The sequence below is a fragment of the Amblyomma maculatum genome, chromosome 1, assembly GCF_055883805.1.
Source record: "Amblyomma maculatum isolate TAMU_Amacu chromosome 1, ASM5588380v1, whole genome shotgun sequence".
NCBI classification, from domain to species: Eukaryota; Metazoa; Arthropoda; class Arachnida; order Ixodida; family Ixodidae; genus Amblyomma; species Amblyomma maculatum.
In genome coordinates, this window is record NC_139344.1 from 235,024,656 (window position 1) to 235,040,234 (window position 15,579).

Here is a 15,579-nt window from a genome sequence, read left to right on the forward strand (position 1 = left end):
CCCCGACCATGTACTTAGGTATCGAGCTGGATAGTTACCGCCAAAGTGAGCAATATTGAAAAGGGAAGCTGCTGCCCTCTTTTGTTTTGTATTTACATTGAGACTTTTTGTATGAAAATAATTAAACATGACACCATTAATGAGTTTAAGTTACAAGCAGCCGAAGTGAAGTTGTTGGCATAAGCGGATGATGTTGCTGTTCTTACGGTTGACCAGGAAAGCGTACTTGAGGCTAAATGAGTCCGTGAGTTTTCCGATGTTACCGGTAGTGGGGTGAACTGGGCTAAGTGCCTTGGGCTATGGCATGGGCAGTGGCCATTGAAGCCTGACCACTTTGCGAATGTGACATGGGCGAAGACCCCGACCATGTACTTAGGTATCGAGCTGGATAGTTACCGCCAAAGTGAGCAATATTGAAAAGGGAAGACTCAAGAACTATGGGAGAAAGGCATCAACATATCTATTTTGGCCAGAGCTACAGTATGTAATATTTTTTTCATCAGCAAGCTATAATGGTACGTGTTGCAAGGGTTGCATATTGTTCGCAGGTAAACTTACAAAAGCTTCAGAGGATTTTTGTCGTTTTCATTTGGGTGGCAGAATGGGAATGCTACAGGACAAATCTGTTCCGGCTGGTTAAAGATGGGGGTTTAGGGCTCGGGCATCTCTTTTTACGCCAGGTTATCAATCGATTTTTGTTTTTTGGGCGACGTTTCCGATCCATTCTTGCACACCGTCTGCCAAGTTAGGTTGCGGCGCCTGTTGACTGAGTTTGTCTTCTCCACCGAAAAAGTAGCGTGGGATTTATGGTATTACAGGCAGGTCATCGAGAGTGCTAGATTTCCTTCAGCGCGTTTCTCTCTCTGGAATATTCGTTTGGTGCAAAGAGGAAAAAGTTGTACCGCGATCTGTGTGATATTGTGTGAGCCATTCACGTCGGCGTCGCTAGAGACGTATAGACGAGGCTCTGTGGCAGTGTCGTGCTGCGTCGTCTGCTGCTGACGACAACATCATGGCGCATTACCCAGCATACTTCGGAATGGCAGGCTATATTACGCATGGAGGAAGGAAAGAACTTAGCAGAGGCCCTGACGTCATTTTTTTGAAGCCGACGCGGCCGCGCCGCGACCGGATGCTCCTACATCTCTCCTCCTCCTTTACCCTCCGCATTCTCTTTCTCCGCGACGCTCCGTACCTAGGGCCCTTAGCAGCGCTGTTGCTAGTGGCCCGAGTTTTCATAGCAATAGCGCGCCGTTGCTAATGGCCCGAATTGGCCGACCCTAAATTTTGACGTCACGTCCGCCACACTTTCTCCAATGCATTGGGAATGGCAAGGGCCTCTCCTAAGTTGTTTCCTTCCTCCATGGACAAGGGCTTCTCCTAAGTTGTTTCCTTCCTCCATGCTATTACGGAAAGGAGGATATTTTTGCAGATCGTGAACGCGCAATCACGTGACACAAAAGTGACGTGGAGCGACGTCACTTCTGCGTGTCCAACCGACATGTTTTTTTTTTTTATTCTACTGGGAAACGCTTGGCTGTGGGAGCGCGGCTTAGTGCTGGCGGAGGGAGAGCATCCAGCCGTCCGCACTCAACAGTACGCACGCTTTCTTCTGTATGTTTTTTTTTTTTTTTTTACCTATTACTGGGGAGAAGTTGAAGGAGGGGCGGGACGGGAGCCAACATAGACGGGAGGATATTTTTGCAGGCAGTCGATGCGCAATCACGTGGCATATGAGTGACGTAGCCTACACGTCACAACGTCACGTACGCGTATCTCGCGGAGTCTTTTTTTTTTTTTCCTTGTAAGGATTTTTGGATTGCAAAACATTTATTTCGTCGCTCAAGCAGGTCTAAGGAGAGACGTACTAGATGGCCGCTAGTCCATGGCTGGCGGCGACCTTATTAGCCCGCTCGATGGCCCGTAGCAACGCTGCCAACCCTAGGGATTTTCCCCTAAATTTAGGGAAATTAAACTTTGTTCGAAGAAAAAGGGATTTTTGCTATTATCTAGGGAAATTTCGTTTTCTCGATGGGTCATTTTTATTTCTCGTGAAGCAGGGCTCGTTGCTCTCCGGTTCTTCACCACGCTTGGTCACGGCCGGTCTCGCGTTGTCCCTCGAGACCGGCCGTGGCTTGGTGCGACGTATTGGCGTCACTACGGCCAGTACGCGAGCTCCGTCGGGCTGGTCGAGCGCTCTTACGCGCTGGCAGAACACCGTCTCTACTATATATATATATATATATGTGTGTGTGTGTGTGTGTGTGTGTGTGTGTGTGTGTGTGTGTGTGTGTGTGTGTGTGTGTGTGTGTGTGTGTGTGTGTGTGTGTGTGTGTGTGTGTGTGTGTGTGTGTGTGTGTGTGTGTGTGTGTGTGTGTGTGTGTGTGTGTGTGTGTGTGTGTGTGTGTGTGTGTGTGTGTGTGAAGGAGCCTTTGGGCCGCGATCCGCGCGCCCCTCGCGGCGGAAAGGGCAGACCTCCCTGGATAGGTGGGTTTGCCTGGATACACGCGCCCGGCCCGGCCGCGCCGCACAGACGCTGCATTCATAGACGGCTGCAAAGCTGCCCGCGCGTGGGTCGAATTCCTCCTCCGTGCTTTGTATTCGCAGCATTCCTTGGTCACAGTAGTCAAACATAGATTGATGTGTTGCAGTCTGCTATAGCAGTAAATGTATTCTTTAAATTATTAAGTAAAGATACAGTCTACGCTTTATCTTGTATCGTCATTTAAAAGCTCGCCTTTCTGTTTGTATGTACTGTTTAGTTGCAATATTCAATTAATATTTGATGACCATCATTTGTATACCCAGTGTACAATAAAGAGTTCGCTTGAAAAAAATGAATCGCTTAAAATTTACAGCTTTGAAAGTTGCTTCGTGTGGCAAAAGGGTCTCTGGGAAATAACAGAGCTTGCGATTCAACTACGCATCTTTTTTCCACGCCAGAACATTTTTAACCGTATCTAGGGAAATCTAGGGACATTTCAGTTACATTTTGGGGGGAGGTGGCTTTCGAGGTTAGCAGCATTGGCCCGTAGTTGAATCTTCGGGTCCGAGCTGACCGGCGCGGCTTCCCACTGCTCGGGAGAAGGGAGGTAGGTAGGTAGCAACTTTAATGATTCAAAAAAAGAACCAAGTGAGGGGGGGGGGGGGGGGTAAAGGGAAGTGAGGGAGCAGGACGACGATGGGCCCTCAGGCCGCTCTAGATGGCCGGGCACTTTTGAGCTTCGGCGACCCCTCGGGCCCAGCTCACTGTCAGAAGTTGTACCTCCGGCAGCGAGCTGCGCAGAGCAGCCTCCCATCGCTTTCGATGTCTTGGCCCTTGCCACGGGGGCTTGGGTTTGTTCGGGCAGTTCAGGAAGACGTGAGCAAAGTCGGCTCTGGTGCTAGGACACAAGTGGCAGTGAGGAGAGGTTTCGCCACGGTTTATAATAGAGAGAAGGAAAGGAGTCATGACTGTGGCCGTCTGAAGTCTGCGCCAGAAAGCCTGGTCGCTTTTGGGAAGAGATTTATGCGGAGGAGGGTACAGCAGGTGGGAATTTCTATAAAATACGGTGAGGTCGTGGTAGTTAAGAAGCCGATCTCTGGCACTGCGAGACGAAGGCACCAGGTCGCTCTCAGCCCGGTTGACGAGTGCTCGGGCTTGGGAGTGAGCGGCCGTGTTGCCTGGGTGTTCGCTGTGCGCAGGGACCCAGAGGAGGGTGATGAGGTGGAGGGGATGATGCTAGAATGTTTGCGGCCGGGCAGTGGATTTTGCGATGGGCATAATTACTAATTGCTGCTTTGGAGTCTGAGAAGATATACTCAGCAGAGGAGTGTGTGATTGCTAGGGCAATTGCTGCTTCTTCAGCTTGCAGGGAATCCTGCAAATTTGGAATGGACGCACTGACTATCGTGTTGTGGAATCCATCCACGACGGCTAATGCGAAAGCTGGTCAGTTTGAATATTCGGCCGCGTCTACGTAAACTGCCGGATCGCCAGGAGGGTAGTGCTTGTGTAAAGCCTTGGCTCTAGCTTTCCGTCTCTCACGATTATGCTCCGGGTGGGTATTTTTGGGAAGAGGCGGAATGTAAAGATTGTTGCTAACCGCGGTGGGAGGATTGCGCGTGGCCGAGGTATGACCGGGTAGGTTTATCCCAATTCGGCGGAGAAGGGAGCTGTATTAGTTCCACCTCAGGTGGATAATTTGCGCAGTTCCAGAGAATGTGATCATATGTCGCTCTTTCGCCGCATTTACTGCAGTTTGGGTTGTACTGGCCTGGGTACATCAGGGCAAGCACCGCCGCATTTAGGAGAACGTGTTTGTAGTCGGCGCCAGGTAACTTCCTGCACATTTGTTAAAAATTTGTGGGGAGGCGGATATGTGCGCCTTTCCAGCCTAAAGTGATGGGTCATGAAAAGAAATTAACCCGTCCCTCGTGAAATTCGGGTCGGAGGGCGCGTGAGCCGCCTCGTTCCCTGAATTAGACGAGTGGGCCGGGACCCAGATTAGTTCAATTTCCCTAACCGGAGCAGGGGTGCTTTGGAGGATGCGGAGGGAGGTAGACGTGATGCAGCCCCTCGCGAAATTGCGAATGGCTGTTTTAGAATCACTGAATATAATATCGGCGGACGTGTTTGCAATAGCTAAGGCTATGGCCGCTTCCTCCGCCGTCTCGGAGGAGGTGGTTGTGATTGATGCGGCCGCCAACGGGGAACCGTTCCCATTCACAGCGGCCAGTGCGAACGCTTGTCTCTGGGTGTGCCGATATTCCGCTGCCTCCACGTATGCTGCATTGACGTGTCGGCCGTACTTGGCATGTAGGGCACGAGCCCTCGCCATGCGTCGGTCTTCGTGGTGCGCGGGGTGCATATTCTTGGGTAAGGGCTTAATGAATAGAGCTGTCCTAATGTGTGTAGGTAACTGTGTTTTCGCGTCCTTCTCTGGAAGTTGTTCGCACATGTGTAGTCTGTACAGGATGGACCTTCCCGCGTTCGTGCGAGTGAGTCGTCCGAGCTGGGAGACAAGGTGTGCCTCGCAAAGCTCCGATAGCGTGTTGTGAACCCCAAGGGCCACTAACCTTTCCGTAGACGTGCTGTGCGACAGCCCAAGGGCAGCCTTGTAGGCTTGTCGGATTAGGCTCTCGACCTTCATTCTTTCCGCGAATTGCAGGTACGGGAGGGAGCAGACAGTTTTGCTCAGTACGAAAGCCTGGACTAATCGACAGCGATCTTTTTCTTTTATTCCTTTTCTTTTGTTGGTGATTCGTCTGATAAGTCGTACAGTCTGATTCACCGTGGCAGTGAGTTTGTTGATTGTTTCGGTGTTTTTGCGATTGTTCTGTATGTACATGCCCAGTATGCGCATGGCTTGAACCTCCCTGACCGGTTGGCCTCTCACACATACATTCAGGGCGATCGGGGGGGGGGGGGGGGGGGGGGGGGGGGCTGGTTTGCATTTCTTCCGCGCGGCTTGGCCCGGAAAACCAGCAGTTCCGATTTTGCGTGCGAGCATTCAAGGCCCGCTCCCGACGCGTAGGTTTCGATTATGTCGACTGCCTGCTGCAGCGTATCCTCTATTTGGCCGTCATTCCCCGTGGTTACCCACAGGGTGATGTCCGCGTAGAAAGTGTGCTGCAGCCCCGGCAGGGCAGCGAGCTTGGGGGGAAGTGTAATGAGTGCAAGATTAAATAGGAAAGGCGAGAGCAACGAGCCTTGTGGTGTGCCCCGGCTTCCCAGAGGAATGGGATCTGATTTAAGGCTACCTAGAGTGAGCTCTGCAGTCCGTTCGGATAGGAATGATCGGACATAATTAAATATCCATTCACCAGGGTCCAATTGAGAGAGATTCGTGAGGATTGTCTCATGCGAGACGTTGTCGAAGGCTTTGCTCAGGCCTAGCCCGAGTACCGCCTTCGTCCCAGTTCCACATGGAGGGTCCAGCACATCCTTCTTAAGCTGTAGCATCACGTCCTGCGTAGACAAGTTTGTCCTAAATCCAATCATTGTTGGAGGAAGTAAGTCGCGGTCTTCCGCGTAATTTTGCAGTTGGTTAAGGATGACATGTTCCACTAGCTTTCCGATGCAAGACGTGAGGGAGATGGGCCGTAAATTCTCAATCGAGAGTTTCTTGCCTGGTTTTGGGATGAAGGTGACCCGCGCATGCCTCCATTCCTGAGGGATCTCGCCTTCCCTCCAGTAGGTGTTCATTAGTTCCGTCAGGGCCGCGCAAGACGTGTGGTCTAGGTTTCTGAGCGTTTTGTTTGACACTCCGTCAGGTCCCGCCGCGGTGGTGGTACGGAGCAGACTGAGAGCAAACCAGACCTCGGCATCTACTATGTCGGCATTCAGGGTGTCGTTGGGGAGACTCTCATACGCGGGTAGAGGGTCTGTGTGGGATGTGTTCAGGTAGCGTGTTCGCAGTTCGGCAAGTAGCTCAGCGTCCATACCCTGGTATTGGTGAATTAATTTCGTGAGCCGGTCTCGCTGAGTGCATTTTGTCTGTGTGGGGTCGAGCAAGTGTCGGAGGTAGAACCATGTCTTTTTGTTTCCAAGCTGCCCGTTCATATTACCACAGATTTGGCCTCATTGTTTTTCCTGCAGGTCTATAGTGTATGCTTCGATATGGCGCTCGAGTTGCGCTATACGCTTGCGTAGATTTCTATTGTGTCTCTGTCTCTTCTAACGTTTTAGTAGACTGGCATGCACTTCCCACATGTGGAGGAGTTTGGAGTCAGTCGTCTGGTGCGGCTCCTCAGTCGGCGTCTCGACCGTGGTGGTCTTGACATCCTCTTTAAGTGCAGCAATCGACTCCGTTAGGTTGTTTATCTGACTGGGGGCAGTTTGCTTTCGTAAGCGTCTGAACCTATCCCAGTCGGTAATGCGTGTGCGCATGCGGTGCAGCTTGTGAAATGTTGTGTCAAATGTTGTAGCTATTATGTAATGGTCGCTCCCTAGTGCGTTTCTCGTGTTGGACCAGCAGGCGTCGTTAATGTTTTTGGCTAGTGTGAGATCGGGTGAGGCATCTGCGCTAACGCTGTTGCCGACCCGCGTGATTTCTTGTGGATCGTTAAGAATTGCGAGGCCTAGGTTCTGGATAGACTGCCACAGCTTTGTACCCTTGGGGTTGTTCTTCCGATAACCCCAAGCCGAATGGTGGGCATTAAAATCGCCCACCACAATGAGCTGCGTTCCTGCGGACAGTCGAGTTGCTTTACACAGTAGGTCGGGAATTCCTGACCCTCTGTCTTTCGGTGAACTGTATAAGTTGAGTAGAAAAAGGTTTGCCTCACCCTTTTTTCTGGGCACAATTTCAAGTAGCGTGTGCTGTTCGCTAGAACTGTCTATAGTGTGTTGTATAGCCGTAATGTTGCATTGAACAAATGTAGCTATGAATGGGACTGTCGCCGTCGTCCCTGCGTTCGAGGGGGGAGTAAACGCTTTATAGTCTGGTAATTTCGCCGGCCCGCTAGCTTCTTGAAGGGCTATTACGTCCGGTTCTTTAGGTAAGCTTTGGATGTGAAACAACAGGTTACTCCGTTTGTTGCGGAATCCCCTGCAGTTCCACTGCCATACCTCAATTTGCTGGCGAGGGGCCATGTTAAGACATGGGAGGAATAAGCGCTCGCGGCAGTTTTTGTCCACGCCATGGTTCCTCCTCCAATACAGTCTTCTCCCTTCCCCCATGGCTCCAAGCAGTGCTGGCATGACTATGGGCAGCAGAAAAACAGAATTTTCCTCCCCCGGGGAATGAGTGAGCGCAGATTTTGTGCGTTCGCAGTCTTTTGCTTTAATAATAATAAATTCGTTCTCTTTCTTCCGGTGGTCTGGCGGGGTTAGAGCTGGTATTCGAAGCGACGCAGGGACTTCGAGTCGCGAGTCTGCTTCTTCGCAGCGCGCTGCAGGGATTGTGAGTTTGCTTCTTCACTACAATGATAACGTGCAATAGTACCGACCTTATGCGGGGCCGCAAATCTGCGGGGCCGCAAACCCACAGAATCTGCGCTCACTCATTCGCCCCGGGGGAGGAAAATTCTGTTCTGTTACTTTAGGAATATAAAGCTTATTCACGTGAAATCATTGCAAATGGTCATTGCAGCTTTACTGGCAACCATGGTACGTGCAACGCAACTATAACGCACCATCAGAGAAGAAGAAAAAGAGAGACAGAGGGTACACGGCATCGGTGAAATCCGCGCTTTGGTTGGACGGCGTTGCAAACGGCGTCTCAAGTGTTCGACAAATGAGCGGCGCGCAGAATGAAGAACGCCGATAGACCGGCGCCGATGCGTCGGAAGCAGCTTCTTGTGTGCTTTTAGTCTCTAACCGGCCAACGTTATGGCGTCTCCACAATACAGGGCTGCCCCAGCTGCTGCCTGCTAAACTTGATGGTGAATAGGGTCTATAAAAACTCGCTGTCCTGGGTGTCACGCTGCGTTGGTTATCCCACCGCTGCCTCCATGTGGTAGACGTAGCCGGTATAACAAGCAAAACTGTTTATTTATACCTCAGATAATGGCACCCGTTTTCGCTCTGCTTGGCGCGGTCCCCCATGCCGGGGTCTCCCGGCGGTCCGCCTGGTTAGCTTGCCGCTTGGGGCGCTGTCGTCAATGGCGCCCACAACACATACTTGGCGCCAATATATAGTAGCAGACGACAGCGCGCTTTTTTCTGTCACTTTATTTCTCTTTTTCTTCAGAATGCGTAACCCGATTGTGTGCTTACGTAACCTGGCACCGTCCTGATGCACACGTCACGCGTACGTCACAATTTGAACAAAATGGCGAATTGTCGAGAATAGGGCCCCCGGCTATCACTGTGACAGGGATGCCAGACCTTCTCGAATTTATTTTCAAGAGAGTATGGCTGCAGAACCTCCCGAATGGCTCTCTCAAGGGTAGAGCCTTTGTCATGTGCCAAATCCTGGCAGCAAAAAAAAAAAAAAAAAAAAATACGGATAGTGACGCAGTTGGTAAAACACTGGACTCGGGAAAACCGACGTCCACCCGTTGCAAAGGGCATGACCGCGACATCATCATTATGGGCTAGGGATACAAGGGATGAAGGTTCGACTCCCGGTGGAGAGACGGTTTATTAATTTATTTTTAATTCTCGCTCTCGAAAGCGTGACACCTCTGTTGACAGCCTTCTGTCGACAACGATGAGGATTTAAAGGCCTTCGCCTTAAAATCACGTGGCTGATCGTTTCTGCTGACACCGTCCACAGATGGCACGAGTTATGTCGAGAAAAAAAAACGAAGGGGGGGAGGTGTTGGGTTTTTGTGGTGGGAAGGAGGCTCCTGGACACCGCTCTCGGGTGCCTGCGAGGAACACGCTTGGGTGTCTGGCTATATCCATGCAGTGCCAGTAATGGCATGCGTGACATACCTAGGCGTCTCCCCTAATCAACGTGACGAAAACGCTAACATCCTGCGCTGCATAAGGCACGACATTCGCTGGGGCCCCAACCGGGAAGTTATGATATTGGGTGACTTTAATGGCCACATTGAAGAACTCGATGGCTACTCCGACCATAACGGGACTCTCCTGCTTGAGCTGGCCCGGGAGTTATCGCTCGAAATAGTAAACCTACCAGCCGACTGTGAGGGAACAGTTACATGGTGTGCCCGAGGCCAGAGTTCATCCATTGGCTATGGGCTCGTGTCGCGGAAGCTCTGCTGCGCACTCCAGAGCATTCACATTGATAAGGAAGGCCAACACAGCTTGGGGAGTGATCACAATCGTCTTATGCTGCGGTTCAAAGCATCCCCATGGCACCGACAACCTAAATGACGTGAGGTCCCAACACAGTTTCTCCTTGCTGCAGCCTATGAACAAGTGGCCCAAGAATTTGAGCTTAGCCCCCACCAAGAAGAGGCAGCCTCGTATTAAGAGTACATCAATGAACTTCGCCGCATTATGCAGAAGCATGTGAAGATAACCAGTGCGCGTCGAGGAGTCTGTAGAAAAAATTGGTGGGATGGGGAGGTTAGAGCAGCGCTGTGTGCCCGTGGTCTTGCCAACCGACAACACCGTCGGGCGGTTAGAAATCCATACGGCGTAGATGTACAGGGTAGTTGGCACGAATATTTGCTTCGAAAGCGGGAAATGCAGGCTATTACGCAGCGGAAAATAGCCGAAGCCAACCATAAGATGCTCCAGGACATCAAGAGCGCCGGGAAGGGAGCGGCGTCCAAATTCTGGATGTATGTGGCACGACAAGATGGCAGGCCGGCACAGGCGGAAATCTGCGACGAGTCAAGTGGAGCAAAGACGGCTGATCTCTATCAGGCCTTGACCGAGCATATACGCAAAGTATACGCGGTACCACCAGCACTTGAGGAGCCGTGCATGAGTTCCCCAACCTGTGAGCAGCCAGGGAGGGCTACTAGGGAAGAAGAAATTTGGTCAGTGTCGGTGGGAGCCATCGATAGAGCAATCGCTTGGATTAGCGCGCGCACAGCCCAAGGGCTGGATGGGCTCGTGAAAAGCCTGGGCAGTGAGGTGCGGGCACAGCTTGCCGGTATCTTCACAGATATGCTGACAGGCAGCCCTCTGCCAGAATACTGGCGCCGTGGCAGAGTGATCCTGCTGCCAAAGAAGGGCGGTGATGCCGGCCTCTTACGCGACTATCGACCTCTCACTATCACCAGCGTGTTGTACGGGGTATTCGCGCAAGTCCTGAAGGCTTGGATGACCAGGTGGGCCGAAGAGGGCAACCACTTGACCGAGTTGCAGAATGGGTTCCGACGTGGCCGCCGCCTTGAAGACAATCTGTATCTCTTAAGCCAATACATAGAGATCGCGCGAAAAGAGGCAGTAGGGTTGGCGAGCTGTTTCCTGGACGTAGCAAAGGCTTATGACAGCGTCCCCCAGGAACTACTGCTGCAACATCTGGACGCAGTTGGAATTCCCAAAACCTGGACAGTGATGCTCCGAAGTCTCTGCCAACAACCCGGTGATAGCCACCCTCAGTGGCATCTGGTCGGGCGAGGTGGTAGTGGGTAGGGGTCTGAAACAGGGCTGCCCACTCACCCTTGTTATATATGCTATACACGGCGAGTGTTGAGCGGCGGCTACTGGCGTCGGGTGTTGGCTTCGTAGTGGAGCGGATGTACGAAGACATCAGGGAACGGCAAGTGTTGCCAGCGTTGGGGTTCGCCGACGACATTGTGCTGTTGGCAGGTAACGCGGAAGACCTGCAAGCCCTCATTACTGACTGTGCTGAAGCGCTGGCGCCTCTTGGGTTGCAGTTCAATGCCAAAAAGTCGGCCGTACTAGCTTTTTCTGGACCTGAGCCCCTGCCTCCCGATGTTGACAAAAGGTGTGCCGCTTCCTCAAACTGCACATTACCGCTACCTCGGTGTGACCTTCGGGACTGAGTCTGACTATTCTGCTGGTTATGAGGTACATTTAAGAAGATCATCCCAGCGGGCTAGCAACATTCTTCACAGGAGACGCTTGTGGAGCTTTAACCGATTTCTCATGATGCGAGAGGTGGAAGGCGGTGCACGTCCCTGCCTTGACCTTTGCCAATGCGGTGGTATGTTCTACAGCACCAACCCGCGAATGGCTGGAACGCAGTTGGAAGGCTGGCTCCAGGATGCCATGGGAACGTTGCAAACGAGGCAATTCAAGGTGACCTTGGTTGGTCCAGCTTTGAGGCACGAGAGGTGCGAAGCAAGACGTCGTATGATGGCAGGCTGAGACTCATGCAGCCACACCGATTAGCGCGACAAGTGTTCAATTATGTGCACCAATGGGGTCCGCACCAGATGGACGAAGCGACTGCAGCAACGCCGCAGGAAGTATGGCTTTTTTTCTCAGCCCGTACAAGAGGAGAAGGAGCGAAAGTGGGCGAAAACTGTTGAGGCTCAGGTGCGAAAGGTGGAATCCGAGCGCTGGAGGGAGGCCATGGAGGGAAAGTCCACACTTAAGCTCTTCAGAGAACACAAACAAGAGGTTTGTGCGGGACCCCTCTATGACAATGGTATCTCTAGCAGCCTCCTCTGCGAGGCACGAGCTGGAGCCCTCCGAACTCTGACCTATCGCCAACGCTACGATGCTGGTGTGCGAAGTACGGTGCGCAGAGTGTGCGCAGTGAGCGAGGAGACTATCGACTACCTGGTTCTCGACTGTGCTGGCCTCACACCAGCGCCAACAGAGGTCACTGCACTCTCACAGACACTTGGCTTCAACATACGTGACGCTCCCGACAGTGCAAAACAATTCAAAGAGGTGGCCAAGACCAAGTGCCGCTTGAGAGAGCGGTGGAGGCTAGTACGACCAAAATAGTGGCTGAAATTGTTAACGTGTACCTATGTTATTGTAAGTGTTCATGTGCAGTAGGTGAAAGTGAGCCAGGCCATGATATTGTTCTAATGTAATATCCACCCGTTACAGAGGGGAAGGCCACAACATCCGTCCGTCCGTCCGTCCCTCCGTCCGTCCGTCCGTCCGTCCGTCCGTCCATCCATCCATCCATCCATCCATCCATCCATCCATCCATCCATCCATCCATCCATCCATCCATCCATCCATCCATCCATCCATCCATCCATCCATCCATCCATCCATCCATCCATCCATCCATCCATCCATCCATCCATCAATCCATCCGTCCGTCCGTCCGTCCGTCCGTCCGTCCGTCCGTCCGTCCGTCCGTCCGTCCGTCCGTCCGTCCATCCATCCATCCATCCATCCATCCATCCATCCATCCATCCATCCATCCATCCATCCATCCATCCATCCATCCATCGCTGGTGATGCGCGCTCGCCACACCCGAGTTATAGTGCCCGCAGCACTCCGCAGAGCGCCAGCAGGCCACTATGACCTCCTTGCTGGCCCTGTACAGGTCCAGGGTAGGCTTCGTTTTAGTTCGTCCGTGTGCTGTGCGATGTCAGCGCACGTTAAAGATCCCCAGGTGGTCGAAATTACTCCGTAGCCCTCCACTACGGCTCCTCTTTCTCTCTTTCCACTTTCACTCCCACCTTCCTCCCTTCCCTTACGGCGCGGTTGCGGTGTCCACAGCAAACAAGTGTGACAGTTACCGTGCCTTTCCCTTCCTATAAATAAATCAGTTTTTTTTTAGTTCCTGTACGCCATTCCTCCGTCTCCGCCTTTCGCACTCGTTCGCACAAGTAGCGCTCGAGTGATCCGCGGCAGCAGCAGCGATGGACGCCGGTGGAACACCAAAACGGCTACACAGATTTGCCGACTGTCGGGTTGACCTCATCGACACCCCCACAAAGATGGTGTGGATCAGCGTCTTGTGGGCTAGGCTAGACTTGGGCTGACGTCATTACCACGGCAATGACGATGCCAAAAAGCGCGGCAACCAGTTGAGCTGGACAGGCAACAATGGTGGACAGCTTCCGATACGTCAGCAGAAAGCTGCGTATCTCATAGGTTCCGCCCAAGTCGAGCGATGGGCGAGCGAAATGGGAGAGGGGCTCCCTCTCACACCGGCTCAGACGCGCTGTTCTTTTTTTCTGGTATTTAGAATTTTATAAACTGAATAACTCTTGTTTCCGCGCCCCGATTTTTGTAATTTTTTTAATTGACGTCGGCACGGTGCAAAGAACCTATAGGTTGGCTAGAGTTAGTGGCCTGACGAACGTCACTGATCTCCTTTAAAGTAATTCCACGAGGTGAACACTGAGAGTGATACCATTGGTCTCTAAGCAAGTCAGATATTTGGGAAAAAGGTTAGGACAGGGCAACTTGTTACTCCGTTTCTCCCTGTACGGTAAAACCCTGTTACGTACTCGGGTGTTACTTTTTCTGGCTGCTACTTAATTGTTGTGGGCCGCAATCTCGTTGTAACTCGCCTACGGACACCCATTCAGTCAGAGCTTAAAGTCAAGGGGGTCTTGGGGGGTCTGAGATCCCCCCCCCCCCCCGATAATAATTAGGAGGGGTCTGAGGGGCGCTCGAATATATAAAGAGTGCATGAATACGAAGCAGGCTGCCATTTTTTTATTTTTTTCAGTGGTTTTCAGAAAATTTCTTTATTGTTTCTGCTATTTCGCAGTGGGTTTGGATCAGAACCATTAGCATATTTTCTAAAACCCAAGACAGAGAACAATAATTTCTCCCCTTTGTACAAAATATTGTGCGAAGCAGGCTACTAGCCGCTTTCTCTCTCTCCCTCTTTCCCTTTTCACCTGGGCTCGAATCACTGGAGACCCCCTCCGACGGTCTTTAAGCACTGCATTCAGTACATACTCCCCTGTTACATCGCGACTGGGGCAGCTAGTCGTTGCCATGCATATATGATATGTCGAGAATTTCATCACGCGCTGTGGTGTTTCGCCCATTTCTTTACGTACCGCGCGCAGCATGGGGACGACACGCCGGCCAAACCGGACAGTGGACTCTAATGGCGCTTAACTGCGAAGGCGCCGCACTGGGCCATGACGACACGCCGATGGCTTTCGAGCGATGTGAATTTTCTATCGCTACTGTTGGTGTAACTTCACCGGTTCCACCAACGTTGTGGCTCGAGCGCGAACGGCCGAAAGCGCAAAAACGAAACTATAGGCCACGAGAAACTGCGTGTGGGAAGCGCTACGAGGCACGGTTGAGCGGGTTGGCTCAGATGCATTTGAGTTGGTCACCAGCTTTTATTATTGTAACGTGCAGCTTAAAATGCAGTTTTTAGATTCCAGGAGACGAAGTTACTATAGGAATAAAGCGGCCACCGTGAAAACGGCGCAGAAATGGTCGCGTGGACAACTCGCTACGCGCGCTTCCTCGTCGCTGCTGCCTCCCTTCCGCCGACAGCTGTAGATGTAGAGCTTTCGCAAAGTGTTTAGAAGGTTCTGCAGGCGAGAACCACAACGTCTGGCAAAATCTAAAGGAGTATGTTGTGCTGGCATGAAATTTAAATGAGCATATGCTATATAGAAACGATCGTGGCGGGATTACAAGTTTTCAAGCGGTCTATTCGGCTACTTTTCCGAGCTGTTTGATTATTTTTTAGGCCTCGGGTGAAGAATGAAATTGCAGTCTACTACTGCTCCGATGCACTCATAATGTGAAACTGTAAGAATATAGCCGACATAGCGTTGTCGTCTGTGTTGCCTAATGGCACTGATGACGAACCATAATCAGCGAATGGTATTATTCCGCATGAACTTTTCTGGTGGCATAAATGGTTAGGCCACGAAACATTTATGACTCAGAACGCGCATTTCCAGCATATGGTTGCTTCGCATTTTTTTTTTTTCCTTTTTTGCAGTGGTGTGATAGTTTGCAGAAAAAGTTATCATACGATCAGGTAAAACATCACAGATAGACATTAAAATACGTTTCTACCTTGTTTCACCTTATCAAAAATGTATGCGGCTGTTTCAAAACAACTGAATACTATGATCGGATGCAGTTTTAGTCGGCAGTAACCACTACACATTATACCTCCGCGAAGTCCGCTGCTGAAGCATTTCTGGTTGCCTAAACGAAAATGCACCAATTATAAGCTCAAGAATTCCGATGCCTCTGTTTTTTTTTTTTCTTTGGTGTAGTCAAATATCAAAAACATAAAACAAATATAAAAAAAACTGAGTAACACACACGTCATATACCATTGCCCACAGTTAGC

At 51.3% G+C, this 15,579-nt stretch overlaps 2 pseudogenes across 1 annotated transcript in view; one reads left to right on the top strand and one right to left on the bottom strand.

Moving 5' to 3' along the window:
* The window catches only part of LOC146205921 (paired box protein Pax-1 pseudogene), a 48,644-nt pseudogene that overhangs the window by 1,970 nt on the left and 31,095 nt on the right, over positions 1-15,579 (bottom strand). The window lies entirely within an intron of this gene.
* Positions 8,804-12,271, top strand: LOC146205922 (uncharacterized; annotated as a pseudogene).